Raw genomic sequence first — 13,423 nt, forward strand, 5'->3', positions numbered from 1 at the left:
TGAGGTGCTTTGGAGAAGAAGGTCAGAGAATGAAACTCCTAGGTTCTTTTCTTCTGTTTTGTTTTGAGATGGAGTCTCGCTCTGTCACCCAGGTTGTAGTGCATGGCATGATCTCGGCTCACTGCAACCTCCCCGTCCTGGGTTCAAGCGATTATCCTGCGTCAACCTCCCGTGTAGCTGGGACTACAGATGCGTGCCACCACGCTTGGCTAATATTTTGTACTTTTTAGTAGAGACGGAGTTTCAACGTGTTAGCCAGGATGGTCTCGATCTCCTAACCTTGTGATCCACCCGCCTCAGCCTCCCAAATGCTAGGATTACAGGCGTGAGCCACCTTGTCTGGCCCCCTCCTAGGTTTTATGGTCTGCTTCAGGGAAGAAGGGGGAGAGGGAAGGTCAGACAGAGCTTACTGCTTCTGCTGTTTTCTCCATTTCCAAGGTGTCATATTTTGGGTTAGCATTTCTTACAGCCCGTCAGAGTAAAGGAGAAAATGGTAGGAAACACAGCCAAGGCCACAGCCTGGTGCCAGATCCTGTAGCGCCTTGTCAGAAAAGAATTAGTGTTGAAAGGTGTTTCAGACAGGAAGGTCAAGGTGTAGAAAGACACATACACCAGAATATGAATGGTATGTTCAGAACCTTTTAAACAATTCACTGTGACTTTGTTGCATTTCACAAATGGGAAATATTAAGAAGTAACAAAATGAGGATATGCAGGAGTTAGGCGGACTTGAGGCTTCTTTCATTAAGCAGATTAGGACTGCGAGAGCAATTGGAGTAGAGGCTGGTGTGTCTCCTTTGTGTGGTGGTAGGGTCACCATCAGCAGAGTGACAACCAGTGGAGGTGAGTGAGGCTGGAGGCTAGGAAACCAGCGAGGATGCTATGTGGCCAAAAAGCAAATGATCAGAACGGCAACAGAAAGGTGACATTAAACAGTGTTAAATGGTATGATCTTCTCATTAACTAAACCACATGGTAAGGTCCTGAAGGGCAAAAAACATAAATCCTGTAGTATCATTGCCTCACAAAAAAACTGCACTCAATAGACGCTTGTAGAAATTATTTGCTTTAACTTGAAATTTGGATACATCAAAATGAAGGTAGAGAAATCCTTAAATAATTAGGAAACATGTAAGTGTCTGATAGTATATATACATTGATAGACAAAGAAAATATTTTAAAACCTTAACAAAGAACACACTGGTCAAGAGTTCTGCCAAAATTAGTTCAAATTGATGCTAAATAAAAATAATAATTTTTTTTTTCATCTCGGAGCAAAAGAATTCTGACACTTAGTGGTCGGTGTTGTTCACCATACTAAATACAGTTTTGGTTACTTGCATCAACCATTTTGATAGTAAAAAGACTGGAAGAAGATCTGCTGGTCATTATAATTCATCAAAGAATTCCACGTAACTTGATGACTTTATACAAGGCCTTTCCATCCCCTTAGGCAGAGCAAAAACCACTGGGAAACATTTCATGGAAGAGTAACACAAACAATGAAGGTGTAATATGGCTAAATGACAGTTTAAAAACACTTAAAAGTCTTAATTGAAATGAGAACACTTCTAGGACTGGCTTGAGGTGGTAGAATTACTTAGATTAATGTGAGGAAAATAAGAGATAATGGCATGAAATTAAGTAAATCATGCTGACCCTAGAGTTTGTGGATCATCAAACATACAAACGGCAGTTTTAAAATCACTTTTTCTTTGGAGTGTTTCAGTATAAATATAGACTACTGACATTTTAGGGGGAAATTTTAGGGGGAAATTTTCTTTAGAATATAAACGAATGGGCATGTTCACATGTTTAAAATTATTCTATGCAGTATGTAATGCAGAAATGTTCATATTAAAAGGAGCCAGATGGTGGAGTCAAACTCTACCATCTGGGGGTGGAGTTCATGCCATGGCACGAAACTACATTTGAAGACTAGACTAGCAAAAAGGTTAATGTCCCAGTGCCCAGCTCTACACATGTGGCAACTGGGCTTCTGGCCTCTTCACTCCAACCACAGTAAAATTTCTGAGTTTTCTGTTCTAACTCCCCAAACACTTGCCAGTTACAAGCACCTCATATAGGTAACACAGATGTCAATTTCTTTTCTTTCTCCCATTCTTAATGTGAACAAATCAATAAAACCAGACGTTTGAGGAGAGCATGGGGAATGAAAGAAAGAATAAAGACAATGATTAAGCACAAAAAATGACTCCAGAGGAAAAAGTAATAATAAAAAGAGCAGAAGAGACCTTAAAACGTTATATATATATATATATTTCTATAAAGAGAAGTGGAGGATAATGCAGTTTTGGGGTGTGTGTGTATGTGTGTGTGTGTGTGTGTGTGTGTGTATATATATATATATATATATATATGAATGAAAGGTCTGGGATTTTACCCTGCTTGTCTGCCATATTTTTGTGAATGCTGGGCAGAGATATGAGACCTCTGGGTCAGAGACAGAAGACTGTTTACTACCCAAAACAGTAGTTCTGTACAGAGTATTAGCACTCTTTTACCAGTTCCTTAAGCACCAATCTCCAGAGGTTGAGGCAAAGAGAGCTGAGTGACACATGCACATACAGTGACTGACATTAAGGGAAAAGCTGTAGTCTTCAGAAATCTTTATTATGGGAGAAAAGCCTGCCTGCTAGTTACATCTAAGTGAGTCAACACTTTCTTTACTATATTGAACAGTACACAAAATTGTCCTTCTTCCTAGAGGGAGGAGCTTTATCTCCCAAAGTATTTTTCTACACAGAATTCTTTGAAAAGATAATGTGGACTAAAGGAAGTTCATGCCTCTACTCACAAGAAGCAGAAACGGAGGACTTTTGAAAATTGTCTCTAGATATATGGAACCTGTCTCTAAGTATATGTAACCTAAGAGAAATGTGAAAAGTTATTATATGGAAAAGACTTAAAATACATGCTATGTAAGGTAGACAATCAGAAAAGAAAAAAAATATATAACTTAAAAATGCAATCTATTAACTTTAAAAAATTGTGGAACTGGTGGAAAATAAAATTTAGGGGAATTTCAAAAACAGAGTAATTTTTTTAAAAAGAAAGATGAGGTAAATATGAAACTAAAAGAAATATTGAGAATCAAATCATAGATCAAACATTCAACTAGTACAAATTCGTGAAACTATAGAGAGAACACAAATAAAAAAGTTATCAAAAAAAAATACAAGAAAACATCTCCAGAGTTTAAGAAAGATGTATGTCTTCCAATTCTCCTGCCAAAGACAGAATAAAACTTCCCAGCTGAAATACATAATAGTGCAATTTCAGATTATTAAGAGATGTGCAGAAGTAAGAATGTCCTAAAATTTCAGGAAGAAGAAATCTATTCAAACAGTCATGGGCCAAATTTGAAATTTATCCGATCGAATTAAAACAGGAAATTACGGGGCTTCAAGAAATTTAATGGAATGGATATCAAACAGAATGAATGGTCATCTGAAAGGTAATAGTAAGATGATGTTTCTTATTTCAACAAGAAAGAAGAATTTCATACTTTTGAAAACTAATAGATACAGAGGAGTGAGGGAATCCATTAGAACCTTCTTGAAATGGCAGAGAGTTTATGATTGTCTTACCACAGAGAAGGACATGTTCCCTCAGCCATTGATTTGCCCTTATAGTGGACAATATTCACAGAGTCAAAATGACATAGATCCTGCTTTATGATTTCAATATTTTAAATCAATTTATAAACAAACACTGAGACCATAGTGGTACAAAATAGTACTGGTGTTATCAACTATTAGCAGTGGCTCATAGAATTAGGAAGGAGCAGTGGAAGGAAAACAGAGGAGCACTAATTCCTTCATCTTTTCATCTTTCAAAGTCTAGTCTTGACTGCATAAGACAAAATTTCAAGTGTATTATTAAAAGCCCAACAATAAACAAACACTGGAGGAATTGGAGCAAAATAAAAATGAGTGGGCAGGAAAGGAAAATAGGAAATCACTTCATTCTTACCTATTACAGCAGAAACACAATATAAAATGATGAGTTTTAATGAATCAAGAAAGTACCTAGAGATATGGAAGTAACTACCAGAAGAACTAAAAGGAAAAATAGTTAAAAGTGGTTGCCTCTGGGAAGCAGCACTGGGGATAGGTAAGGAAGCAGCACAGGGACCACTGTTTCTCATTATACTTCTGTACTACTATTATTAAAATGCCTATGTGTAACAATATATTAACAGGGTACAATTATTCTTTCTGTTTAATTTTTTTTAAGGGACAGGGAATCTTAATTATAGCATTTCCCTTATGGTATTGGAATGAGGTCATGCCTTAAAAATCAGATTCATAAAAGCTTAGAATTTTTTAACTCTGTATTTGTATTTTAAGTTGAATATTATTTTACTGATTGTGGGGGGGGGGGGAATCATTTGATATATTTGAAAGACTATATGTATACTTTGCAATATGAGATCTGTATGCCCTCAGTAGTCAAATACAGTTTTTTAGATAGTAATGGTAATTTAGAATTTAATTTCTTAAAATGAACTTTCGGTTCACTTCGTTTTCTCCTACAGTAAGTAGTAAGATGTTATTATGTAATCTAATAGCAGATATAATGTTAGAAGTGTTTACTGAGGAAAAGAAAGTATGATTTTATACTTCTGCATTTCTTTCCAAGAGTGTATTCTTTATCTTTTTTTTTTTTTGGAAACTTTTATTTCTGCCTACTAGTTCCAGCAACTTTTATAATGGAGATGTTCAGACTAATCCAAAGGGCAATTTACACTTAACCTTTTTTAAAGGAATTCCCGAAGCAGGATGTCTCAGCAGCTCATTTACAATTCTTACTACAGACAACAGGCTACAGCTTGTCTCCAAAATTGACTTTATGAGTTGGAACCGCAGGAGTAGACAGTACGGCTTTTCCATTCGCTGCATCTTGGCAAAGGGATTATACCTCAAGCAGCTTTCCCTGGAGTCCAGTCAAATAGAATCAGGGGTGAGCAAATTACTGACCTTTTTCCACCGAGCTGCCATGAAGCTCATGCAAAGAAGCCCTTTGCCGAGGAAGGACCAGAAATGACTTGAGTGTCTTTTCCTGATTTACAAAGTGGTCTCTCTCTGTCTCTGTCGGTATTTCTTGCACACCCTTTCTCCCTTGGTCCTATATGTGTATATATGATGCAGGAGATTTGACAGAGCATGCTGGGGGGCAACATCAAGTCAGGGTATTTCTTAAAGGTCTGGTCTGATACAAATATTCTGGTATTATCCTCTAACTACCCCCAACAGACATTTCTACAGCAGCACCCAATCCTCATGTAGCAGCCATGTTGCCTGTTTCTCAAAGGGATGGCTACTTGGACTCAAAATGAACTAGAGACAGCAAATGAATCTATGAAATCTTGAGGTAATTACAGGGACAGGATAAACACTGAATGGAATAAGGGATAAACGCAGCCGGGCATAGTCCTCGGAACCCACAGCAAAGCAAATATTAAATAAAACATGATACTTTGAGGCATTAGGCCACTAATTGCTATGGATGATTAATGGGGAACTTTTTCAGAGTCAACATTAAAAATTCATCTTAATTTTTAGCATATTTAGGAATACAAAGATGAAATCTAGATTTTTTTATCAGGGAAACATTTTGAGAAATGCTTTTACTTATTACATGTAACCTCTTAAAAATCTCTAAACTGTGAACTTTTCATATTCTAAGATTTCATAGTAAGAATACTCAGGTCAGACTCTAAGCTCAAATGCCATATAGATATTTCACAGTCTCCTTTTTTGAAGAAAAATTTCCTAGTGATCCTAATGTTTAGGTGTATGCATTACGTATGTATTATATCTCCTATATAAAACCTAACTATCTCTATATAAATGTTTCAGACTTCATACCTGGTTTAAACTGTAAAGAGATTATTCTCAATTACTTTATTTCTCAAGTCCTAGGAAATTTGAAACAGGAAAAGTGTTTTCAAAGGATAATACCATAGAGAAATCTATTGCTTGTGATTGTATATCAGAGTCACTGACTCAATAGTAGGTAGTCACTAAACACATTATTTTCAAATATATTTTAAATTATAAGAATTTTCCTTTCAATGCCCAGTATAGCTAAGATGATGATTTGTGCAGGTTAAGATGTATTCCTTGAACTAGGTAGTGTGAATACTAATATTTTCAAGGCATTGGCATTGTTTCAAGAATAATATAGAGAATAGAAATAAAAACTTTACAGAAAAACACATAGATTATATGATCTCTCTTATAGATAAACTAAGGCTTAGAGAAAAATTTTTTAAGTCATATGCTCTCTTATGCCTATTAAAATTATATCATTTTTTTGTGGCATAATGGGACTAATCTGTGGTTCTATTTCCTGAGTCCTTTATGGGGCCTTCTCTCATCTATTCAACGTGTCTCAAGTTACTTAACTGTTTTTCCTTCTTTTGTCAAAGGGGAGTGTGTGTGTACTTGTGCGTGTATGAAACAAAATCTTACTTGATTAAAGCTTCTTTCTTGGTGACCCAAATTTCATATATGAACTATTCCAAACATCTCCATTTTAACACCACACAATAGATGCTTTTGAGTATTTCACATTGACACATTCAAATTGCTGTTCTCACACGGAGTGGGTCTTTGCCACTTAACACGTAATGTTGTGAGGTTTTCACGTCCTTGGGGAACTTGACAGTCACAAATCCCTCACCTGTAGGGCAAGAGATTTGTGTGGGGAAGGAGCCTTTTCTCTTTTCTGGAAGCTCTGTTCCAGGTACCTAGCCAGTCCAGCCGCCGGTTTAAATGATTGCAGGCTGCCTAAAAACCATGCAGAGCTGGGAGAGAGGTGTCTGGCCCAAGCCCTATTCACTTCAGTAGGAATGGCACCAGGTTCAGGGGACAGGGAGACCCACAGCCAACAAAGGAGAAATGGGGTTTTATGAGGAGGAAACTCGTAAACAAGGCAGTCCAGTGGCAGCAGACTAAGCAGGAGAACCGCCCACTTGTTTTAAAGGAAAAGAAAAAAAAAAAAAGAAAACATCCGGTTATATAGCATTTTCACTTAGCACCCTCCCCCTAACAACCTCCACCTGACAACCTTCCTTTAACCCCCAAACAAAAGGCCCCCATCTCTATGCAGCCCATGTTCCTTGGGACGGGTCAGGGCTCAGATGTTCCTCACAGAGAAGGAGCACTGTTTCACTGATTCTCTGGCTTGGCCACTCCTGGGTTCCTTAGCACAGAACTCTGAACACACATTCAGGTGTGTCTGCCACATAAGGTCACTCGCAGGGTGTGCTTTGTTATGACTGTCAGGTGTGCCTGGCACACAACAGGTGCTTCAATCCCGTTCTCTATTTCCCACTCTCCAATGAAGACAGGTGAACGTTCTTGTCTGTGCCCTCCTGAAGAGGGTGTTAACCTTCACCTGTGAAAGTTGGAGACCGTGTAATAGTTTCTGCCCCTTAAATTTTATAAGGATATTAACTTTTATATATTAGACATTTATATATTGGATTTTCAGAGCACTGTCCAGAGGGCATTACTTAGGAAAGTAGAGAACTGCTTATATAGTGGTTCTTAAAGTTGTGCCTGGGTAAAATGTGTAACACATTACAAATTACTTTTTAGTCCCTTAAATAATCTTTTGGGTAATCTCAGTTGGCAATTGATAGCCTCCATGTATGAAGAGATTCAAGGGCCAGTCCATATATTATTTGGATTTCATAGATCAGTGTTCTGCTTGACATGGTTAGGTTTGGGTCCTCACCCAAATCTCACCTTGAATTGTAAACCCCATAATCCTCAAATGTCAAGCTGCAACCAGAGTTCCCTGGCCCCCATCACAGGATGTGAGACAGGGGTGTGTGTTCAGTCACCGTGAGTTCAAACGCCTTACAGGATGGGGAGCACACAAACTGTCAGGTGTAGGAGCCAGGGCGAATGCTTCGGGATCTGGCCCCCACTCATTAGTATCTAGGGTAGGTGTCCCCAGCTCCCAAAGCCTAAGTGGGAGTGACACAGTGTGCTCTTTCAACTTTGCCATCCACAGACAGCTTAAGTGTTAACCAGCTCAATGGACCCTCTGCCTTTCCTCAAGGGCAGAGGGTCAGTTTGAGAACCTTTGGTCCTAAGCTCTTGTCCAGCGTCCTGGAATGATAGGGTCACACACAGACTTGAAGGATGAATGTGGGTTTTACTGAGTGGTGGAAGTGGATGAATGGGTAACTAGAAGGGGGATGGAGTGGGGAGATGATCTTCCCCTGGAGTTTAGTCATCCAGCGGCTGAACTCCTCTCTGACCTCCCCTAGTCAAACTCTTCTTGGCATTCAGACACTCTTTCTCTGCCACACCATTCTGCCATTCGTTTGCTTGTCTCCTTGTCTCCTCATCTGCTTCTAAAGCCTGAGGTTCAGGGTTTATATGGGTACAGGATAGGGGGTGTAGCAGGCCATAAGACAGCTTTTTGGGTGAGAAAACAGGAAATCCTATCCTCATTTGGTGCTGTGGGTATTCAGGCTTGAGGGTGAGGCCTTTGCTGGGAACCACCCTCTTCTACCCAGTATTTCCCTATCTCCTGTCTGTATCAAAGGTAGATACCAGGTGAAGATAATTGAATCACGGCTGCAGTTCCCGCACGCTGTTCTCGTGATAGTGAGTGAGTTCTCAGCAGATCTGATGGTTTTATAAAGGGCTCTTCCCACTTTGCTCGGCCCTTCTCCTTCCTGCCATCTTCTGAGGAAAGTGCTTGCTTCCCCTTCACCTTCCGCCGTGATTGTAAGTTTCCTAAGGCTTCTCTATCCATGCTGAACGGTGAGTCAATTAAACCTCTTTCCTTTATAAATCACCCAGTCCCGGGAAGTTCTTTATGGCAGTATAAAAATGGACTGATACTCTGCAAATGGCATGAGTAGCCTCATGTTACTGTTACCAATCCCCACTCCCACCCTGCCAAAAATTCACACTCAGACTAGCGTAACAGATTTTCACTCACTTCTTATGAAAGTACTGCCGAAGTCAATAGTGGCCAAAGTCTCCAGGAATCCTTGCACCGGGCATCTTTTTGTTTTAAAAATAACATCATTAAAACCCCAGTTCCTGGTTTTTAGAAAGTGATGATACATCCTTCGGCTTACCCAAGGAGATACTATATCCCTTTACAGATATGAGAATATACCAATCTATTCTTTCTAAGTCTATGTCAGATACCAACAGTGGGAGGTTCTTTTGTAAATATAAAATAAAAAATGTACTTAATAAGATAGTAAGACTGCATTGCATAATTGATGCCCTGGAGGAAAGTTTCATGAGATGAGGAGGAGAAGTTAGCTGAAACAGTCCCCTCAGAAACTTGCGCCATGGGATTTAACTATGCCACAAAGAGCTACTTGGGAACCCATTACCACATCCTTTTCTCCTCCCTAGGAGACACATTCCGTAATCAAATAGCCCTTCTGACAGAAACTTCTTGAATCCCCTTTAAGGAATGCTCATGTCTGTTCTTACATCTCATCAGTTAAATTCGAACACTACACTATTTTCTGCCTTCTCATGAAGCGAAACCATCTATATATTCTTCTGCCAAAAAACTATAAGAAGTAATGCCAGATGTAATGAATTTACTAAATTTATTAAAACATCCAGTTTTACATGGGGCAAAAAATGATACTCATTCTCTATAATATTTGGGGCCAAAAAGGATGGCAAGATTCAGTCCCTCGCGGCTGGGCAGTTGTCCAGGTGTGAGCATTGCTGAAGCCTTTTTAAAAATTCTCTTTTCAATTCAATTTTAATGGAACAAACTGCCAGAGATGTGCCAGGAAAATTGTTCCTTAACATTTGCCTGCAGGATCCTGACCTCTAATGTCTTTACCAGGCTGATAACTTCTGGGCAGCAGAATAAGCAGGTATTCATGAACTCTCTCAGCAGATTCACTGCTGGAGGGGGAGGGCACAATGATGTCGTCTGAGAACTGCCTCTGGTGAATGCTATTCGCTTGTGAATTATTCCAAATACATTACGAGAAACTAATGACACCTTTGTTAGCTAATGTGTTTCACCTGCAAAAGTAACGGTTGCATTCTCAATAGATTTGGGCAGACGGGGAAAAACAAGCTGTTGCTTTCCCTCATTTCTTTATGCTATTTATACAATTTGGTTAGCATTCTCCCTGGAAAATGCTTCTAAGACAGGCTAAGTTAGCAGATTTCAGTTGCTTGCTTTTTTGTGTAGCTCTCTGAGCCCTCACTGAGCTGTAGAAAGCTCATGCTCTGGTTCCCTTCCTGGTAAAGGAAATACACCTTTATAAAATGAAGAGTAAGGGAACGGGACACTTTTGTTATTGACATAAAATTTGTCACACGGTTAGCTAGTTTGTGTGATGATAAAAGACTTCAGTGATTTTTTCCCTTCGAGGCATTTGAGCATATTGTACTTCGGGCTGCAGGTATGTAATAGGAGTCATCCACATTTGCATCTAAAGCTTTCACCTGTTAAAAAGTCTCAGCATTTTGTCTCCTTTCCCTAATTGCATGTTGAGCACTTGAGTTAAATTACTCCTATAAGAAGCTATGTCAAGATTTTAAAAATCTGAATTCGGGCAATCCACTAAAAACCTAGCCATGTCCTGGCCTTTTTCCCATGTTTTTCGTAGGATAGCTCAGGGATTTCTATTGCAACCAACCTTCTGAGAATCTCCTGGGTAGTTTATTTTTGAGCCAGGAGGTGAAAGGATGGTGCGCTTCAGAATGCCATGGGTGGTCCTTATTCTGCTATCTTTGAATTGTGTTGCTATTAACGTGCTACAAACTTAAACTTCTTAAAATCAGCCCTCTTTCCCCTCAGCGGTCTGAGTATGGTCCTCTTTTCTGAGGGATCACTCCAACACAATGCAACATTAGCTTCTTGTTTCTTGAAATCTGTCCCCTACCATTACTACTCCTTGTCATGGGGATAAAATGACTCCATCTGTTTTACCAGCCCTTTCTGAGACTTCCTAATTTAAATGATTGACTTCTGGTTCCTGAATTATCTGCAAAGGAGTGAGGGAGTACCTTGGGATCCCTTTTCACCTCTTTTACTCTCAGTCATAATTACCTGAGGTCCACTGTAGGTTGAGTTGCTTTGCAGACATGTATCAAGTATCAAACAGGAATTGGAAGATTTTGTACAGCTCTTCTATTTATGTGTTGCTCTAATACAAATGAACTTGCTCAACTTTCCTGCTCCTTTCTCTGGAGGAGATGAAAACTGGAGGGGGTTGATTATTTTCTACCCTAGATTTGGGTTAAGGAAGATGAGGCATTTCTCATTTCTAGCAATAGGCATAGATTTCCAACCTGTCATTTTCTCCTGTCAACCAAGCGCACACAGGATGTGCAGTCAGCAGTGGGAGGTAACGGGGATTCTGGGAATAAGAGCAATCTGCCTCATCTGGTCTTGAGTAGTGGAAGCACCATGGTGTCTCATTAAAAGGTCTTCTCCTCTCCTCCGGGTTTCTTCCAAGAGTGTGGAGCCAGATTGGCTATATTAGCATTGCTCTTCCGCTCGTGGTTTGTGTAAACAGATCTTAACTTGATATACATGTGCACTGTTTCTCTGGTAGTTGTCTTTTCCAGAGTGGTTGCAGCTGCTCCCAATGCTGCTACAAAATACCTTTTAACAAAGAATACTGCTTCCTTGCTGTAAGCGGGTGTGGATGGATATGTGATTCATCAGCTGTACTCTGATGCTGTAGAAATACAGAGCAAAAAGTGAATGCTGCTTCTCCTTGATTCCATTATGGGATGCTGCACCAACTCACAGCTGGAAACAAATTAGTTTTTCTGATAACACGATGAAAGTGGTTTCCAAGTAAAGATTCTATTCAAATTATTCAGGATGTTTTCCCGTCTAGGAGTATGTGTCTTTATTTGCTAAATTAGATTGGTTTGCATTTAAATGTTAATAACAAAGTGAGTTCTTATATTATGCAAGCTTGGCCAAAGTGATGTGTTTGGGCGGTTATATGTGTACACCAACTGGCAGTTCATGCTTCAGTCTTTCAAGTTACAGGAGCATTTAAAAATCGTAATGATCCATTTATTTTAATCCCTATCCTTTATTTTAAAAGTTTTAAGTTTAACTTAGTCTCTTTTTTTATGCCTCTGTATGCATTTCTTTTCTCAAATACTGTTTTTCTCTTGTATGTCAAATTTCTAACTTTGAAAATTATCTTTTGTTCTTTTACCACATATGCTTGAAATACAATCATGGAAAGCAAACCCTGCTTATTCCCAAGAGAACTAAAGGCCTTTCCATGTGATGCATATTTCTGTGGTCTGTCTTCTTCCCTCTTTAAATTAGAATGAAACTCTAAAATCAGCCCCAAAGTAAGAGCAATATTGCCTTTGGTTTTTCATATTGGCTGAAACATTTTACTGGCATTTGGCAACACAAAACACACAATGAACTTCCTAAGTCCTTTAGATCTATCATATGTTTGACCCCTTTGCTAATGGTTTTAATTTTTGCTCTTCCAGAAAAAAAAAAATAGATAAAAACATGGCTTGCATAAGAGAATGCAGAAACTATCTAAAGGAGTTTCCCTCTCTCCTTTCCCTCAGTAAAATTAACATTCAAAGTGAACCTGCTGAAAAGGTGAGACATGTGTTGAGGCATCTGTTATAGTTCCCTGCCCCCGTAGCTGCCACCTCCATATACACCCTCATTGACTTGGACTTGAATGCTGAGAGTCAACCTGGTTTATCATTCTCAGCTGTTTCTTACTGGATGTGTATGGATGTTGAATTTTGAGTTGAGAGCGTTCAACCCTAAATTATACGAGTCTGGTATATTAAATGTTTTGAGTTAAAGACTCTTGAGAAAGAGCAGCTGGAAGAACACTGACTTTCCTTGGATTTCTTAAAAGAGATGAAATTCCCCCATGAAAGACGTGCTTCCTACAGGAGAAGGAAAGTGTCATTCTCAAGAACGGGATAAGACTAAGGAAAGTCTTTGCAAACATTTGTAAGACAAACCCTTACCTTCCTAGCCACCTCTTACCCAGTTAGCTACCCTAGCCCAAGCTGCTTAGCTTTAATCACATTTTCATAATTTACCATATTTTGTCTAATGCGGTATAGAAATGTTCAACTCAAAGGATGTCTTTGGGTGATTTTCTTATGAAGGCTCCCACACCAGGTAAAAGTTGTGTTAAATAAATTGATAAATTATTCTCCTGTTACTCTCTTACATCAGTTTAATTTCAGACTCAGGTGTGTGTGTGTGTGTGTGTGTGTATGTGTGTATGTAGAGGGGGGAGTCTTTAAGAGAGTAGAGGTAAATTTTTCTTCTCCTACACAATGCATATGACAAGCACACAGTAGGTGCTTTAACTGATTCATAGACATAGATAACTGAGCTCTTATATTTCAGGAATCTT

This window comes from Theropithecus gelada, chromosome 5, assembly GCF_003255815.1.
Source record: "Theropithecus gelada isolate Dixy chromosome 5, Tgel_1.0, whole genome shotgun sequence".
Lineage (NCBI taxonomy): Eukaryota > Metazoa > Chordata > Mammalia > Primates > Cercopithecidae > Theropithecus > Theropithecus gelada.